This window comes from Dromaius novaehollandiae, chromosome 5, assembly GCF_036370855.1.
Source record: "Dromaius novaehollandiae isolate bDroNov1 chromosome 5, bDroNov1.hap1, whole genome shotgun sequence".
Classification (NCBI taxonomy): domain Eukaryota; kingdom Metazoa; phylum Chordata; class Aves; order Casuariiformes; family Dromaiidae; genus Dromaius; species Dromaius novaehollandiae.
This window is the reverse complement of record NC_088102.1, coordinates 59,174,019-59,188,797: the sequence shown is the minus strand read 5'-3', so window position 1 is coordinate 59,188,797 and position 14,779 is coordinate 59,174,019. Positions and strand designations below refer to the sequence as shown.

Below are 14,779 nucleotides of genomic sequence, written 5' to 3'. Positions count from 1 at the left end.
CCCTAGAGCTTTTTGAAGCAAGGGTCAGGAATGGTGCAAGTGTGATGCACACAGCTATCCTCAGGTTTTATATGTCCTCTAGAGAAAGACTGTCATCTGGTATGGGGAAAAGAGCTACAGCATATGAAGTGTTGGGGAGTGATGACCAGACAACTTCAGCATAGTAGACAATTAAGTTCTGTGTCTTAATGCTTTCTTTTTCCACTCTGGTATGTAGCACAATCTTTGCTTGTCAGTCATGTAGGTCAAAGTCATATCAAACCAGTCCTTCCTTAGCATAAAATAACAGAGTGAATCAGAGTTTTGAAGAAAACTGCTGATTATGACTAGGTGGCAAGAAAGCAACTGAATTACTGCAACTATCCAACCTAATTTTATCGATATTCTGAAATGCTGCATTTTGTTTCAGAGTCACTAGATACACTTTGCTTCTGCTGTCAAAGAACAGCCAAAAGGTGGTTAGTAACAGTTTCCTGAATGGCATTTTACCTGTAATGGACTGTGAGCATTAGACGGGGAGGTTTCTTAAACTCTGTTATTGAAATTGTTCTACCTTGGAATAACTGGTATTTGTTGGAGTTAAGCAGATATTGGCTCAAGAGTCTAGCTTTTGGGAGTAGGAAAGCCTGCATTTCAGACCTTCCTCTAATAAATAATTAAATCTCAATAGGAAATAAAAAAGCTTCAGAAAGAGTTAATGAGAAAGGGCCTCTAGCCCTGCAGCAAGAATGTTCTTCTCTGGAGTAGGAGACATGGGATTTGAACAGAGTTCTCCCACATCCCTACCCAGTAATTTATCAGTGGGGAAAAAGGAGATGACAGATTCCTTCCAACTAAAGTTTTCTGAGAATGGGTGGGAGAAGTGTCCCACAGCCAGCAGACAGTGAAAAAATCAGTTGCTCTAATTCTTGAATTTGTTTGGTAAATTTAACTTTCTGATCCATTGAAAATATTTCTATTTTTATTTATGTTCCTTCTGTGAAACTCAATTCTGCAGCAAAGGCTAACAGGAAGTAGCTAGATGAAAATGGTGGTATTTTTAAATATATTTGCATAAATTTTGGGCCCTCGTCCTGTATTTAGGTGCTTTTACACAGAAATACTGTGTTTAACAGTATTTCTGTTTAACAGTGGTGCTGAGTAGTTGCAGTTCCCTCTAAGCTGTTGATTCTCAGCATCTACCCAACCTCTGAGCACTCCTTCAGTTTTTGACTATGTTAGTCTTCAGAACTTGACACAGTCTACAGAGAAAATGAATATCAGAATGGGGATACTCCTCTACCTTGACCCCTTTGCTTATTTTGTGGTGCCACCCTTACTGTTAAGCTCTCCCCCTCTTGACTAGAGATCACGCAGACTAAATCACAGGTAGCAAATTGTTTTAGTGCTCTCTAAATATGGATGAAATGAGGGTCAAAGCAAAAAAATCTAAATGTCTATAGCTAAGAGTCTTTAGAAGCTGTGCTGGTACCAGCTTTTATCCAGCACATACGTGCCTGTTACCCTTTCCTCCTTTTTATACCCCATCTCCCACACCAAGAAATAAAAGGTGGTGGGTGATGTAAAAGGTAAGTAAAAATACCTGAGAACAACTCCTAATAGAGTAGTGCTTGTCTCTGAGTAGAACGAGCTAGCTACTGCTTAGACCGATGCCCAGAACCTATGTGGTCACTATATGTGGCTTCATGAGTTAGCAGGGAAGACATCCAGAACAGAAATAATTGCTATGTCATAGAGTCATAGAATAATGTATATTGGAAAGTATCTCTAGAGGTCACTTGATTCAACCCCTTCCTCAAGATGAGGGCCTTTGCCTTAGTTCCTCTCAGCTCATGTAAAGGGAAAATATCATGTGCATTCAACCAGAGAAATAGATCTTTTCCTCATGCTGCTGTTGGAGAGAGCAGCTGTCAAAGAAGTAAAAAGCTGATGATATGAGCGCTTTGTCAGTAATAACTAGCTTTTAACCCTGACATGACTCTGTCAACTATCATCTCTTCCACTCTAAAGATCAGTGTTTTGTGGTGGCTGTAAAACTAATAAAGGTTGTGACAATACCAGGATAGCTGATACAACTCACCCTGTTTAGTGTCTCTTCATGAATCATATTTGGAAGCATACCTGCTGCAACACTGACTCATTTTGACTGGGGGAGGATCAAAGTGCTGTTTGAGAGGGTGATGCTCTAAGAAGTCCTACAGACTAAAGTGATGTGAGCACATCCAGAGGAAATTTTTCTTGACTGACATGTACTCTCAACTTTAGAGGAAGCATAATTGATCTAAGACATTTTCCCAGTGGTCATATAACCTGGGGAAAAAGAAGCAAAAATTTCACATATCCTTCCCATTGCGATGAAAAAACTTCCAAAATTTAAGTGTAATTCCCCAGTTCTGGGGTACTAAGATTCTAAGCTGTAGGATTCCCTCTCTTGTGCTGCTAACCATATAACTCTGTGGGGGAACAGAATTTCATAAGCCATTTACAGAAATTATTGAGTGTAGCCATATTTTTGCAATTCTGGGAATTTGTCACTCTGGCAAATTTTAACTGAGAGGTTATTTTTCATGAATTGGTCACAAACTTTTAGGCAAATATAGCACTGTCAAATCACTCCATTTTTCCCTGACCACAAAGAAGTCCACCAAGCATCTGTTGTTTTAACTGTGTATATTGGAATTCTTAGATATTTTCAACTACGGGAAAATAATTTTATATTCAACTCCAGTGCTCCACTTGTTGACTGTGTAATTCATTATGTGAGTACTATAAATGCTTTACTGTAACAATAAAATACAAGAATTTCCCTAATTTCTCTCAGGCTTTATCATCCCAAATAAGCATTTTAAAAACTTTTATCAGTTCTTATCAAGAAGTTAACAGTAGGTAAATGAATTACTATACCATTGTTTCAAATACATATTCCAAGAAAAATGTTATATCTCTGCATAAATGAACTGGTTAGAAGAGAAGAGATCATGTGTACTGAATGCAGTGTTAAGAATTATCCCATATAATATTTAGTAATAAGCTTTGGCTTATGTTTGCTAAGTGATCTTTACCTACACTGCTATGTATTTTTTATCAAATGCCACAGTGACAAAATGGCCTCGTTAATACTTTTTCAAAATTGCATCTGGCATCGTACAGGAAAAACACTGATAAATTGGAAGTAAAGACTGTAATCTCTTCTGTCTTTTCCAGTTCCAGAAGTTGTAGGTGTTTTAACAATAGATCTCAGATAATTGTGAGATCCAGTCTGCTCGTAAGTCAATCCATGCAAGCAGTGATCTAACCACAACAGTCTGAGAATGTAATTGAAGCAAAGCTTGCAGGCAGCAGCTGGAAAGGGACAAATGTTTTGGCATGCAAATCCTTCTTTGAGTCTGAAACAGAAGACCTGTCTTCTCACACTTTTCTTTCAATCTGTAGGGAATTAGCTACTACTCGATAACACTGATTACCTAGTAAATGTTGTTATTTTCTTGATATTGAAAAGTTCTAACAGGGTGAGCCTTTTGTGTTGCCCTGGCCATTTCCCCCAGCTTATCCCTATTTCCTTTTATTGAAGGATGAGCTTTTTAACTGTTCCAAACATTGTAAACTTTGCTTTTGGGGCTCCAAGCTTCAACTTATAAGGAATGTTCTTCAAAGGATACCACAAAATATGACTGCACCACAGAATTTACAAAGCGTGTACGTCTATGTGGGTAAATATCAGTGGAACAGACAGTGTATTATGGTGATCAGTGATGTTGCAGCTATGACCATTGCATCCACCAAGCACAGATCTTACTGTAAATTCAGTTTCTTGACAGAGCCAAGCTCTGTGTAAGAGAGCACAATAAGGATTACGGCACATCTTCACTAGTTTAAAATCACTGAGCCACAGAGCCTGAGCCATGGATCACTGCTAAAGATATGCTGTAATTATCAAGAAATAGTTTTAAGAAACAGAATTAGCAAGCATAGTTGGTGAGATTTTCTGCAAGGACTATTTCCTGTTTGAACAATAACCTTGACACAATGTGGGTAGAGAAATATTTCACTGCTAGAGACCTTTTTTCATTCCTGCTTTGAAAATGATTTCATAATATTGTGATTATCAAGTCATCCATTTGTACATTCCAAATTTGTGGCTAACTTTGTTTAGTGTGCCTAGTAATACCATACTGTGTATGTTACAGTGCAACCGGGCCAATCCTATTACAACTGGACCAAAAAGCTGTTAATACTATTAATAACTTCAAAGGAAAGATTCAAAAGATAATTAAATTACAGCAATGATTTATTTGTATGACTATGTGCTCCATCATTTTTCTTTTGGTCTTATACAGCAGCAAGTATATTGTAAGAAATGAATAAATATGCTGTGATAGACATACCTAATGTCTAAGCTCTCCTCCCACTGTCCTTAAAAAGTGTCCACGATCAGAGGAAGAAAGCAACTGCCTCCATTTTTAATCTGTAACCTGCTCATTCCTACATTCCAGAAAAGGTGCTACAAGTTTGGTGTCTGGTCTGCTTCTTCAGTGCCCCAGGCTTTAGCACACCCAGAGGTTTGAGGTGATGACTGAGTGCCTGGATATTGTTAGTTGTACCTTATGGTGAGCTGTTCAACTTGATACCTGCTTCTGATCATCCTGCCTAGATTTGTCTCTGAGCCCTTGTTCTGTTAATGCAGCCCTATATTCAATAGAGCAAGAGCATGAAGTTTCTTCCCTGAAAAGTTGTCCAGTGTTACCTGGGAGAGAGAGATATTTTTCTGTATTCAGTAATGGGTAATCAGACAGCTGGGATCTTCAACTAAAAGCGTAAGCCGCAAGGTTTGCCTGAAAACTGCATCTCCAAAAAGGAAGAGAGTCTCATACTGGAAGCTAAAGGAAAATCCCTTTCATTATATTAAGAAGTGTAGAAATATGGCCTCCCTCCCACTTAGTTTCCTCCTTGTTCCATTTCTGGTGGAAATATTTGATATATCATAAAAGTCATACTATTGAGTCATTTTCAATGGCTTCTACTGAAATGGTTATTGTTCCTGCTTTAACCAGAAAATATTTCTGGTTGTCCCCATGTAAAACTAATAGAGTGATAATGTATCTTTTAAAATGCTGATTTCCACTGGTAATGTTAATAGCTTGTTAGCCTACAGTCACATGCTATTTATAGGTATTAAAATTACTAATTGTGTTAGAGATTAGCCTGCATCATTCCCTAGTATTGTGTCAACAGCTCCGTGCTGGTGCTTAGGTGAGTATAGCTCAGCATGTTAAACAGGGAGGTGTGTACTCTTAAAGAGAACTGTGACACTGGACCCTTAAATGGCTTCACTTTTGATTCCATGGGGGCTATGTTAAGAAGCTCAGTCTGGATCAAACCTTCTCAGTGAAATCTGTAAATTGCCTAGTAGTTAGGGACATTCTGACAAATGGAGATGCCATTTAGGATCAGAGAGCACCTGTAAATAGTCTGAGTCATCCCTTCTCATAAATGTGTTTAGGTGCAGAGAATGGATATGTAAAGTCATGCGAAACAGGCAGCAAGGGATGGAAAGAAACAAGACATATGATAGCTTACAACTTCTCATTTTGCCTGTGGCCTAGAAAACGACATGCTATCCTTGGGTTAGGAGCCATAAGTTCTGTACCTGTTTCTTTAGAAACTTGCATTCTGTATTTCTGAAGCACACAAGCTGTGTTAGGCCTGCTAGCAAGTAGTTTCTGTGCCACCCTTACTTAGTTTAAATGCATATGCCTCAATTATACCAGGTTCCTCAGTTCCCTGTCCATTAAATGACAGCCACTACTTTTATGGTATGTCACAAAAATAAAGTTAATTGTGGATTGTGAAGTGCTCAGTTGTACTTTTATGCATGTCATATACATACCACTAAGGGGAGCACTGGCAGGCAGTCATGTACTTGCTTATTTGTTCTAAAGTTGCTAATCATTAAAATAGTTTTTTAAGGTACTAGCAATTTTGAGCTACATGCATGAGACATGCACATCAAGAAAAACTCTTTAGAAATGTTTGACTTTAATTAGATTTGTACATGACTACAAGAGTGCCAGCTGCATTCTCATTACAGAAGGATTCACATTTTAAGATGACTAGAGAAAATACAAATGGAAAATTCTATTTTCGTGACATCTTAAATCAAAGAAATGAACTGTACCAAAACAGGCATTTATTAATGCCTCAATCAAAACTATGTCTACAGAGATATGTTTGAGTAAAGGTTGTGGAAAGTGGGAATGGCCTGTCTTTTGTAATTATTCTTTCAATAGATCAACTTCAGACTATATTTGATGTTTTAAGTTACTTTGCAAATTGTACTATTTTCTCAGTATGGCTCTATTTTTTTGCATTTCATTGACTGTATTTCTTTCATTTTTTTTTTTAAGTGAAAATAAGTACATAAAGAAGCTTTTAGAGCCATATACGCTAAAATGAGTCTGATTTCTTTTATTAGGAAAGAACATTAAAAAATGTAATTCTGAAACTTAACTTCACTATAGTGATGAAATCTATAAAAAAAGTGGAAGTGTTTGAATGCAATTCACTCTGGATTTTATATGGCTTTGGGTGTACAATATGATTTTCATGTCGGGTCACAGACTGGCTATGAGCTTGCATGCCTATATGACTGTGCAAAGTGTATATACAGAAGCTTATCTGATGGGAAGGACAAAGAGGCAAGATGAGAAAGGGCACCTTTGAATCCCCAGTATTCCTCCATGGGGTTGTCTGTGGCACGGTAATTGTTACTTGGCACCCATTGATAAAAATGCTAGACATGAGAAATTCTTGCATGACTAACATAATGAAAAGGAGCCTTAGATAAAGAATTCAAGCAAAAAAAAGGCTTACAAGAGAGAAAGAAAAGCACTTAGGGCTGCCTGCTGACCAAAAGAAGGTGGTTCACATTCTGCTTTAAAAAAATATTTTCCTCTAACACAGGTAAGTTCAATATCAAACTTGCTGCATTAACTAAGTATTTAACTTAATTTTTGTCTGTCAGGATCTACATTCCTGAGGACGATACCACAATAGCTTCTACTGTCTTTCATCAGAGGATTCTGGAGCATCTTACAGTCAGACAGACGTCTTGGCTGACAGGCCAAATCTGAATGCTACATCTTCGTGCTGTACTTTCTAGGGACTGAAAGAAGGAGTCTTTCCTGCAGACTAGGTGGTAGATAGACACTACAATTATCAGCTCAGGGAGTGTTTTGCCTTATTTTAACTTTTTCATAGTTTCGCTTAGCATCTTGGCAATTTCTATCTAAAGACAGTATCAAAAGCAAAGCATCCAGCAGATGCTATATCCTTGGTTAGTTTTTGTCAGGTTTAAAATAATATTTGCAACAAGTTCCTTGGCTTTTCGGACTTCACAACAGTGTTCTTGTTCTTACTTCTTTTTCAGTTTGCCTCTCTTCTGCACCAAGCCTCTGAACATGAGGCTGTTTGCATCACAGCAGGATGTGGAGTCTTTTGCTCTGTGCCTTTTGTTCCTTTCTCAATCCTGAACCCATCTATTGTCCAGTGCTAAATGTTGGAACTTCTTGTTTGCTCCCAATACCCCAACAGGACTGATACTCGAAGAAGGTACATTTTTGTTGTACAGGATGGGAAAGTGAGAGGCAGAAAAAATTTGATATATTGTTCAAAGCTGTTTATTGGATCAGGGTCAGAGGGCCCAGGAAGGTTTCCTCTTCCATTTCATAGAGAAAACAAAGTAAAGTTATGCTATGGTGTCTATAATTCTGTGTCTTCGCTTCAGAGCCTGGAGATCTTTTGAGGTTTTTGGTTTTTTCTCCTGTTCCCATCATCCCATGTCATGACTACGTTTCTTTAAGGTGGATCACTGCAGTCCAGATAATAGCCTTCTCCAGACATGACTGTGTTGTGCCAGTCAGTCAAGATATCTTAGGATGTGGGTAACTGGAGTCAAAGGATTTGCCTTTCTCCTTCATATGTGGTTCAGAACAAATGTAGTTACTGTCTTTGGGAGGAACACACGCATAACTTGCTCTTGCCACAATGTCCTTAGTCAATCAAAGAAAAAGGTCTTTTTCTGTAGGCAGTCAATGCACTTCTCTCTCTAAAGACACAACATCTCCATTGACATAATTTATATTCTATAAGTAGAATGGCAGTGATTAAAAATTAGATTGCCTTTCCAATCAGTTAGCTGCATATTGTCTTCAGTTATCTGACTGCATTTATAGAATGTATTTGTTCTGATTGAGCCATTTAAGATATTATTGGTAAATTATTGTGTAATAAGATCCTTATTTTAAAAACCTTCCATTCAGTAAAGATAAACTACGTACACATACTTGTTTTTGAACATACGCTTAAATCTTATAGATTTTAATGGGTTTGAATACTTAAGTAGATTTTTGGTTTTACAGCCCAGAGATTAAAGTACTTTGCTGAATCTGGGCCTAGGAGTGAATCTAACAAATTATGCTATTATTCAGACAGAGGTAATGTCTTAATTTGTTCCCAAGTAAATTGATGAACTGGGGGGATAATCTGAATTGAGCTAATGAAAATTAGTAGATAAATGATTGGAAAAGCTGGAATTACTTGTTCTGTTTATGTGTGTGTGACGGTGTCAGAAGGTGATGTCACAGGAAAAACAGTAATAAGGCATTCTGAAAATGAAACTTCTGTAGAAAGATAATAAAGTAATTATTAATGTCCTCATCAGTTACTAAGAGGAGGAAAGAGTGTGTATACAGGGTCGTTTTTGAAGACTTGCCAGATGTCATTGCTGGTCAGGAAGAGAAGTCAATTAAAAAAAAATTAAGTTCCTCCTTCTAGTTAAACAGTTTTACTGAACACTCTTTTGCTGTCTTGAATTATTTTTTTATGAGACTCTTCTGTGACTTGTTGCTTTTCTACAAAAAGACAAAGCACAGTGTGGATTTACTGAAACAAAAACTGCCTTCCCTCCCTCTGCCCAGATTCTTTTTTTCCAGGCACTAGAATGTACTCTTTATCATTTTGATCGTTATGGAGGAGAGAGGGGAAAAAGAGGGAAGAGCAGGAGACACTTTAGAGCTAAAGAAAATGATTGTATCTTCCTGATCTAATATTTAGAAATGAAAATGTCATAGCATATAAGATGTGAATTTACAAGTGAGGTGCTGTGGACGGATAATTGCTGCTTCTTTTCTTCCAGTATATCCCACAATGTAAGTGTTTACAAGTTACTGTCTTCGGTATTGTGCTTCAGAAGTCCTTAAAATGGAAGTTCCTTGAGTGTGGATTCAATGATTTCATAATAATAAATCTTTAAAGGAGAGTACTTTAGGACAGAGTTGACTCAAACATTTCTCTCTGCAGACAAGCAGTAGTGCTTTAGAAATGCTGACAAGCTTGGGAACAGGAGTGAAATGTAAATTGTTCTATTTAGGAATAGGTGTTTGGAGAGCAACTATGTGAAAGGAAATCCAAAAGAGAACTTCATCTGGGAAAAATAAGAATTTTGATGTTAGGTAAAGTTGGTAAAAATGGAGGAACAAGTAGGTCAGGCAGACAGCAGATGCCTCTCAGTTTCACAAAACAACTTACCAGTACAATCTGAAAAAATGAGCAGTAGTTTCCCAAAGTGAGAACCAAAGCTTTGAATGAACGTCCTCAGTATTTGTCATGTCAAAAACAATATTTTAACAAATAGTAACTGATTTGGATTAGACCTCAATTTTTTGTGAAATACTGAGATTGAAAAAACAAAGTAAAAGACAGGTTACTGCCATTGTAGTGCCCAGTATCTTACAATATGAGCTAGTCTGCTTGGGACAACCCTGCTGACTTAAAAGAAAACTCTTGATGAACATTATGCAGATGGAAAGAGAAAATAAAGTAAACTCTTATGACTGCAGGGGTAAATGCTGGCCTGTTAGCAGGGGAGGCTAAATTACATGTTAAATGTTCACTATTTCTAGGCAGGCACGAGCTTGAAGAAAGTCAAGCAGCAAATCCATCCTAATGCAAAAAATTATTTCTGCTATGAGTTATTTGCCATTTCCCTCTTGCTTCCATTCTGACAGAAGTTGAAAGTAATGTTTAATTATCTCAATATCCCTCTAATAAGGAAAATTGCAAATACGTCCAAGGAAAATATCAAGGGAGGAAACTAGTTTTAAAAACAAGTTAACTAATCAAAATATTTTAATCAGAAATGTCTTGCCTGTTAGTATTTCTTCCTTTGTGTTAAAATGAAGATGCCAATTTCAATTATATTTGTTAGCAAATGAATGTGGTGGCCTTTAATTCTACCTTGAGTTACAATGGCTGCACGTGAACTTACAGATCTACTAAAATATCAAAAGATGCTCTAATTTCTAACCCTTGTCAATCATCTGTCCCTGTACAGGGATTGACATCAGTCTGTCAGGCCCCTGAGAGCACTAAGAGGCCAGAACGGCCCTGCCCAGCCCCTGGGCCTCCCCCACCCTGCCCAGCCCCAGGCCCCCATCTCAGTCTAGCCCCGTGCCATCAGTCCCTGCCTCGCAGCACCACCAGGTGCAGCACCACCAGGTGCAGCACCACCAGGTGCAGCACCACCAGGTGCAGCACCACCAGGTGCAGCACCACCAGGTGCAGCACCACCAGGTGCAGCACCACCAGGTGCAGCACCACCAGGTGCAGCACCACCAGGTGCAGCAGCAGTGCCAGCTCCAGCCCCACCATGGCCCTGCCCCTGCCCGGCCACGGCTCCCCCGACCCCCACTGCAACCCCGACCAGTGGGCAACCAGCCGTCCCTTCCCAGTCCCTTCCCATCGCTGAGGCCTGGGGCTGCCCCCATCTGCCCTGCTCCCTCACGGGGCAGAGGGATGGCCCTGATGGTGAGGCCCTGCCCTGCTGACTGTGCTGTCCCCCTCAGCTCACTGCCTGCTCGCTGGCCCTTAGGGAGTGGCCAGCCCTTGCTGCTCCCTGCCACAGTCTTCATTAAGGATAAAGTCTACTGGAGGGGCCAGCCCGTACAAAAAGACAAACACAGACATGCTGCTAAACTGAAATTAAATTAAAGCGCTGGCCTCTACTCCTAACAGTTCCTCGCCTTTCCTTAGCACTGAACGTCATTCTCAATACTTGCATTTTGTGTTGTATAATGCAGCTGCCTTTTATGTCATGAATACTAATCATATCATTTTGAAAAGGAGAGAAACTAAATAGATGGGTAATGTTGAAGAAAGATGGAGTCACAGTAAGAGAAAAAACAGAGATGTCCTTTTCTATATCTGTAAGCACTGACAGTGTTTTAAGGATGTGTTCATTATACTCACATTAGGTGTTCTGTACTGACTTCCTTTCTACCCAGACTTAGCACAGATTGTACTCTAAATGGATAATAAAGAAAGGTCATTTTTTTAAAACTGAATCTACTTTTAGTCTAAGTGAAATTTTGCTCTAAAATTCATTCTCTTTTTAAACAACTTGGTAAGAAAAAGGTCAGAGAAGGCTCGAAATAATGTAGTATACTTGAAAACTAGAAAGCTGGTGTCAAACTTCATGTTGCAGTAACATGTCATTTTTACTATTCCTGAGCTTTTCTCTGAGATATGGTTAATTTTAAAATCAGATACCTCTTGATGGGTTTTAGCCATCTGTTGTGTAATTCCATCTCTGTTCTCATTTCAAAAGAGAAGATACAGTGGTCTGGTGTAGACTTATAGGCGCACTGGGAAGGTTAGGAGAGGATCATTTTGCTTGGGGTCCTAGTTTAATAAATCCAGAAGCTAGGGAAGCATGTGCTCACTGTTAGTCATACACAGACAGTGAAGAAGCACTTTGCCTCTAGATTTTGACCATTTGAATGTAATGGACTCCTTTTACAGACCACTAAAATAACTATTAGTGAACAGTATGCTATCATTAATCCAAACTCCATCTAACCATTTTAAAATACTTGTGATATCCAGAAATCCAGTAAAGTTCAATAAAATCTGTGGTGTGGCCTTTCTGTTTCTCTCTTTCTGTTCCCTTCTGGTTTCTCAACCCATTAAAAAGTAATGAGAGGAGCACTACCTCAATTATTAAGGTATACCTAAGGTAGCCTTTTCAATACTAATATTTTCCACATGTATCCCCCTTTAAATTTAGTGCCCATTTAGTGGGTGGGGAAAGAGGCATGGCTTTATGAATCGTTTCTTTAATTTTTTTTGAAAGTTACACAGAGATTTTCTTCATTGTGATTTACAGGAAAGTTGTTTACTCTTTGAAATAGGCACCTTTCATGTATTTTGCAATTTTAAAAACAAAGATAAAGTACCTTTCCATTGAAGTTTCTCTATTTGTTTTGTTTCTCTAGAGACAATTCTTTTGTTTCTCGTCCTTTTCCCAACCCCCAACCCCCTTTCAGGAACTAGTCAGAATATTTCATGTTTTTCTGGTAAAGGCTAACTTTTTCCTAGAACTTCCTGATGTTTAAATCCTGTTACCTTTGAAATTGATTTAGTTACCCTTAAGTGGTGTAACTAAATGCAAAAAGTTGACCTGTGACCTGTTATGTGTATAAGCAACAACACTGGTGCCATGCCAGACTCAACCCACAGAAAATATCAATATAAGAGAAATAGTGAAAAGGGATCATTATGGCTTAAAAACATGTCTGAGAGCATTCCACATAACCTTCCATTAGATTGAAAGCACAACTAAATTTAACAGCACGCATTTTACTAGCAAGACTTCTCTATAAAATCACCCGCTTTTAACAACAGTAAAGCAATTTCCATAAAAAGTTTCATTTACTTCTTAGTGATTTAATTAAATGGGTCATCTAGAAAAGAAAATCACTGCAAATTTCAAAGTGAAGCAGTCAAGGTAAAGAGACTACTTCACTGCTAGCATTATTCTGTTCATGGATTGGGTTAAAAGGTGTGCAGTCATACTGCGTTGATTGTCCTGGCGTAACCATTCCATTTTAATTGCAAGCTAAATGGAAGAAAAATGTAGTCATGGACACTAAGGCTAATCCTACAAAAACATATCTGTTAAATATGGCAAAAAAGACAAACCCCCTAGATCTTCAATACTGCAAAATTGTCTCATTTTATACTTGCAAATCTCTCTGGTTTTGAAATACAAATGGAATTAAAATAATAGAGGAAGGAAGAATGAGAATGTCAATAAAATTAGTGTGTCATTCCAAAAGTGTGAAAAACAGGACTGCTTTCATCATTTATTTATCAAACCATGCTTCAAAGAAACTTCATATTTGAATTAGGAGAGAAGTTGGGTCTATGGAGGTTCATTTTTGGGGGGGTTCTTTTTGGGGGGCGGGGGATGAGGGATAAGGGAGGCTGTTCTTTTTCCTGCTAGAACTGCTCCTGACAATTTTGCAACAGACTGCTATGGAAAATTTGCTAACCACATAATATGCCTATATGCTATTGGGTATATAACCCTCTCAGGGCACACCTCTCTGACTGACCTTCTGAATTAATGCCGTGGAATCTGTGCTGATCAAACAACAAGGGGTTACTTTTACCACTTCTCTTAGGCAAAGCCAAAAATATTTCAGTGTTTCTCAGTATTTTAGCTAGTGATACTGTTCAAAAAGCCAGTGTCATAGAAATTTAGCTATCCTCTTTTCTTCTGAGACTGTTCTGGATTATCACCATTATGATACTAAGCTCCGCAGATGCAGGGGAGGAGAAGTTATGCTGCTACTGTACATCATTCACCTACTTTACAAATGAATAGAATATTTTAATCTCCAAAGCTGTTAGGAAGTTTACTAATCTAGCACTACATCTGTTTAGCAGCTGTAAAGAAAAACAGCTTTAAAATAAAACTGAAGAATGTGAGGAAGCTAAAGGAAGGGGAAGGGAAAGAAGAGAGAAATCTATTTTAGAAAATGCAGACTCTGAAATCAAGTGCATCATCAGGTGTCTACAGTGTGAACAGGTGAAAATGTGATTGTGTAGTGCGTGATAACAGTTCTTTTTCTGTAATTCTTGCTCTCTATCAGATATACTTGTGCATCTCCATTATATTTAGACATGTATTTTAGGACTATTTTAGTTAGCATGTTTTATCTTTTATAGAATGCCTAGAGGGCAGTATAAGATGTGAGGTGAAAAGAATGCACCAAACATGGATAGAAGAGCTTGAGTATTTTAAGTCCATAAACATGAGTCAACAGAATTTCCTCATCTTAAAAAACTTTTTCTAACATGGTTTACATTTGTACTCAGTGTAGAATGTACTTAAGAGAGAAAAAGGATTTCTTTTTATGGCTTCTTTTGCTCTCTTCCTGTTGGCCTCACATGCATTTGGGTGATGAAGTTGGGGTGAGCTGCCTAGACTTTTGCATGATTATCTTTATATGTAGAACAGCTGATGTTATTATGTACATACTATCCTATGAGTAGGAAAAAGGCTACATTTTTAGAAAGTCTTCAAGTGACTTTGTAAGTGATGTCTTGCAGTCACTTAGGAGCCTTCTCAATTTTTCCATTTAGTTGCATATAACTTAAATAATCTGGCTCTTTCAAAATGAAGGAAAAGTTGCAAGTTGACTTGTCCTAAAGGATGGCTTCTCTTGAGAATTGTTGCTCACTTTGAGAATGATCAATGATTTTGGATACTCAGTTTGACACCTTAAAAGGGCCTGATTTCAATTTTTTGGAAAGGAGTATGATTTTGAAAGAATCTAGTGTAGTTATCTCTGAGCATCCTGGCTCATAACTTCCAGAGCAAGGCTGTCTGAATGGAAGGATAATATCCCTTTTTTGTGCAGGTCTAGCACTGAAAGCT

General features: G+C 38.1%; 1 protein-coding gene and 1 long non-coding RNA gene across 8 annotated transcripts in view; one reads left to right on the top strand and one right to left on the bottom strand.

The window, feature by feature from the left end:
- SYT9 (synaptotagmin 9) overlaps positions 1-14,779 on the bottom strand; it is a 66,225-nt gene that overhangs the window by 9,412 nt on the left and 42,034 nt on the right. The gene's annotated exons all lie outside the window — the stretch shown is intronic.
- The window catches only part of LOC112985696 (uncharacterized), a 128,702-nt gene that overhangs the window by 97,740 nt on the left and 16,183 nt on the right, over positions 1-14,779 (top strand). The gene's annotated exons all lie outside the window — the stretch shown is intronic.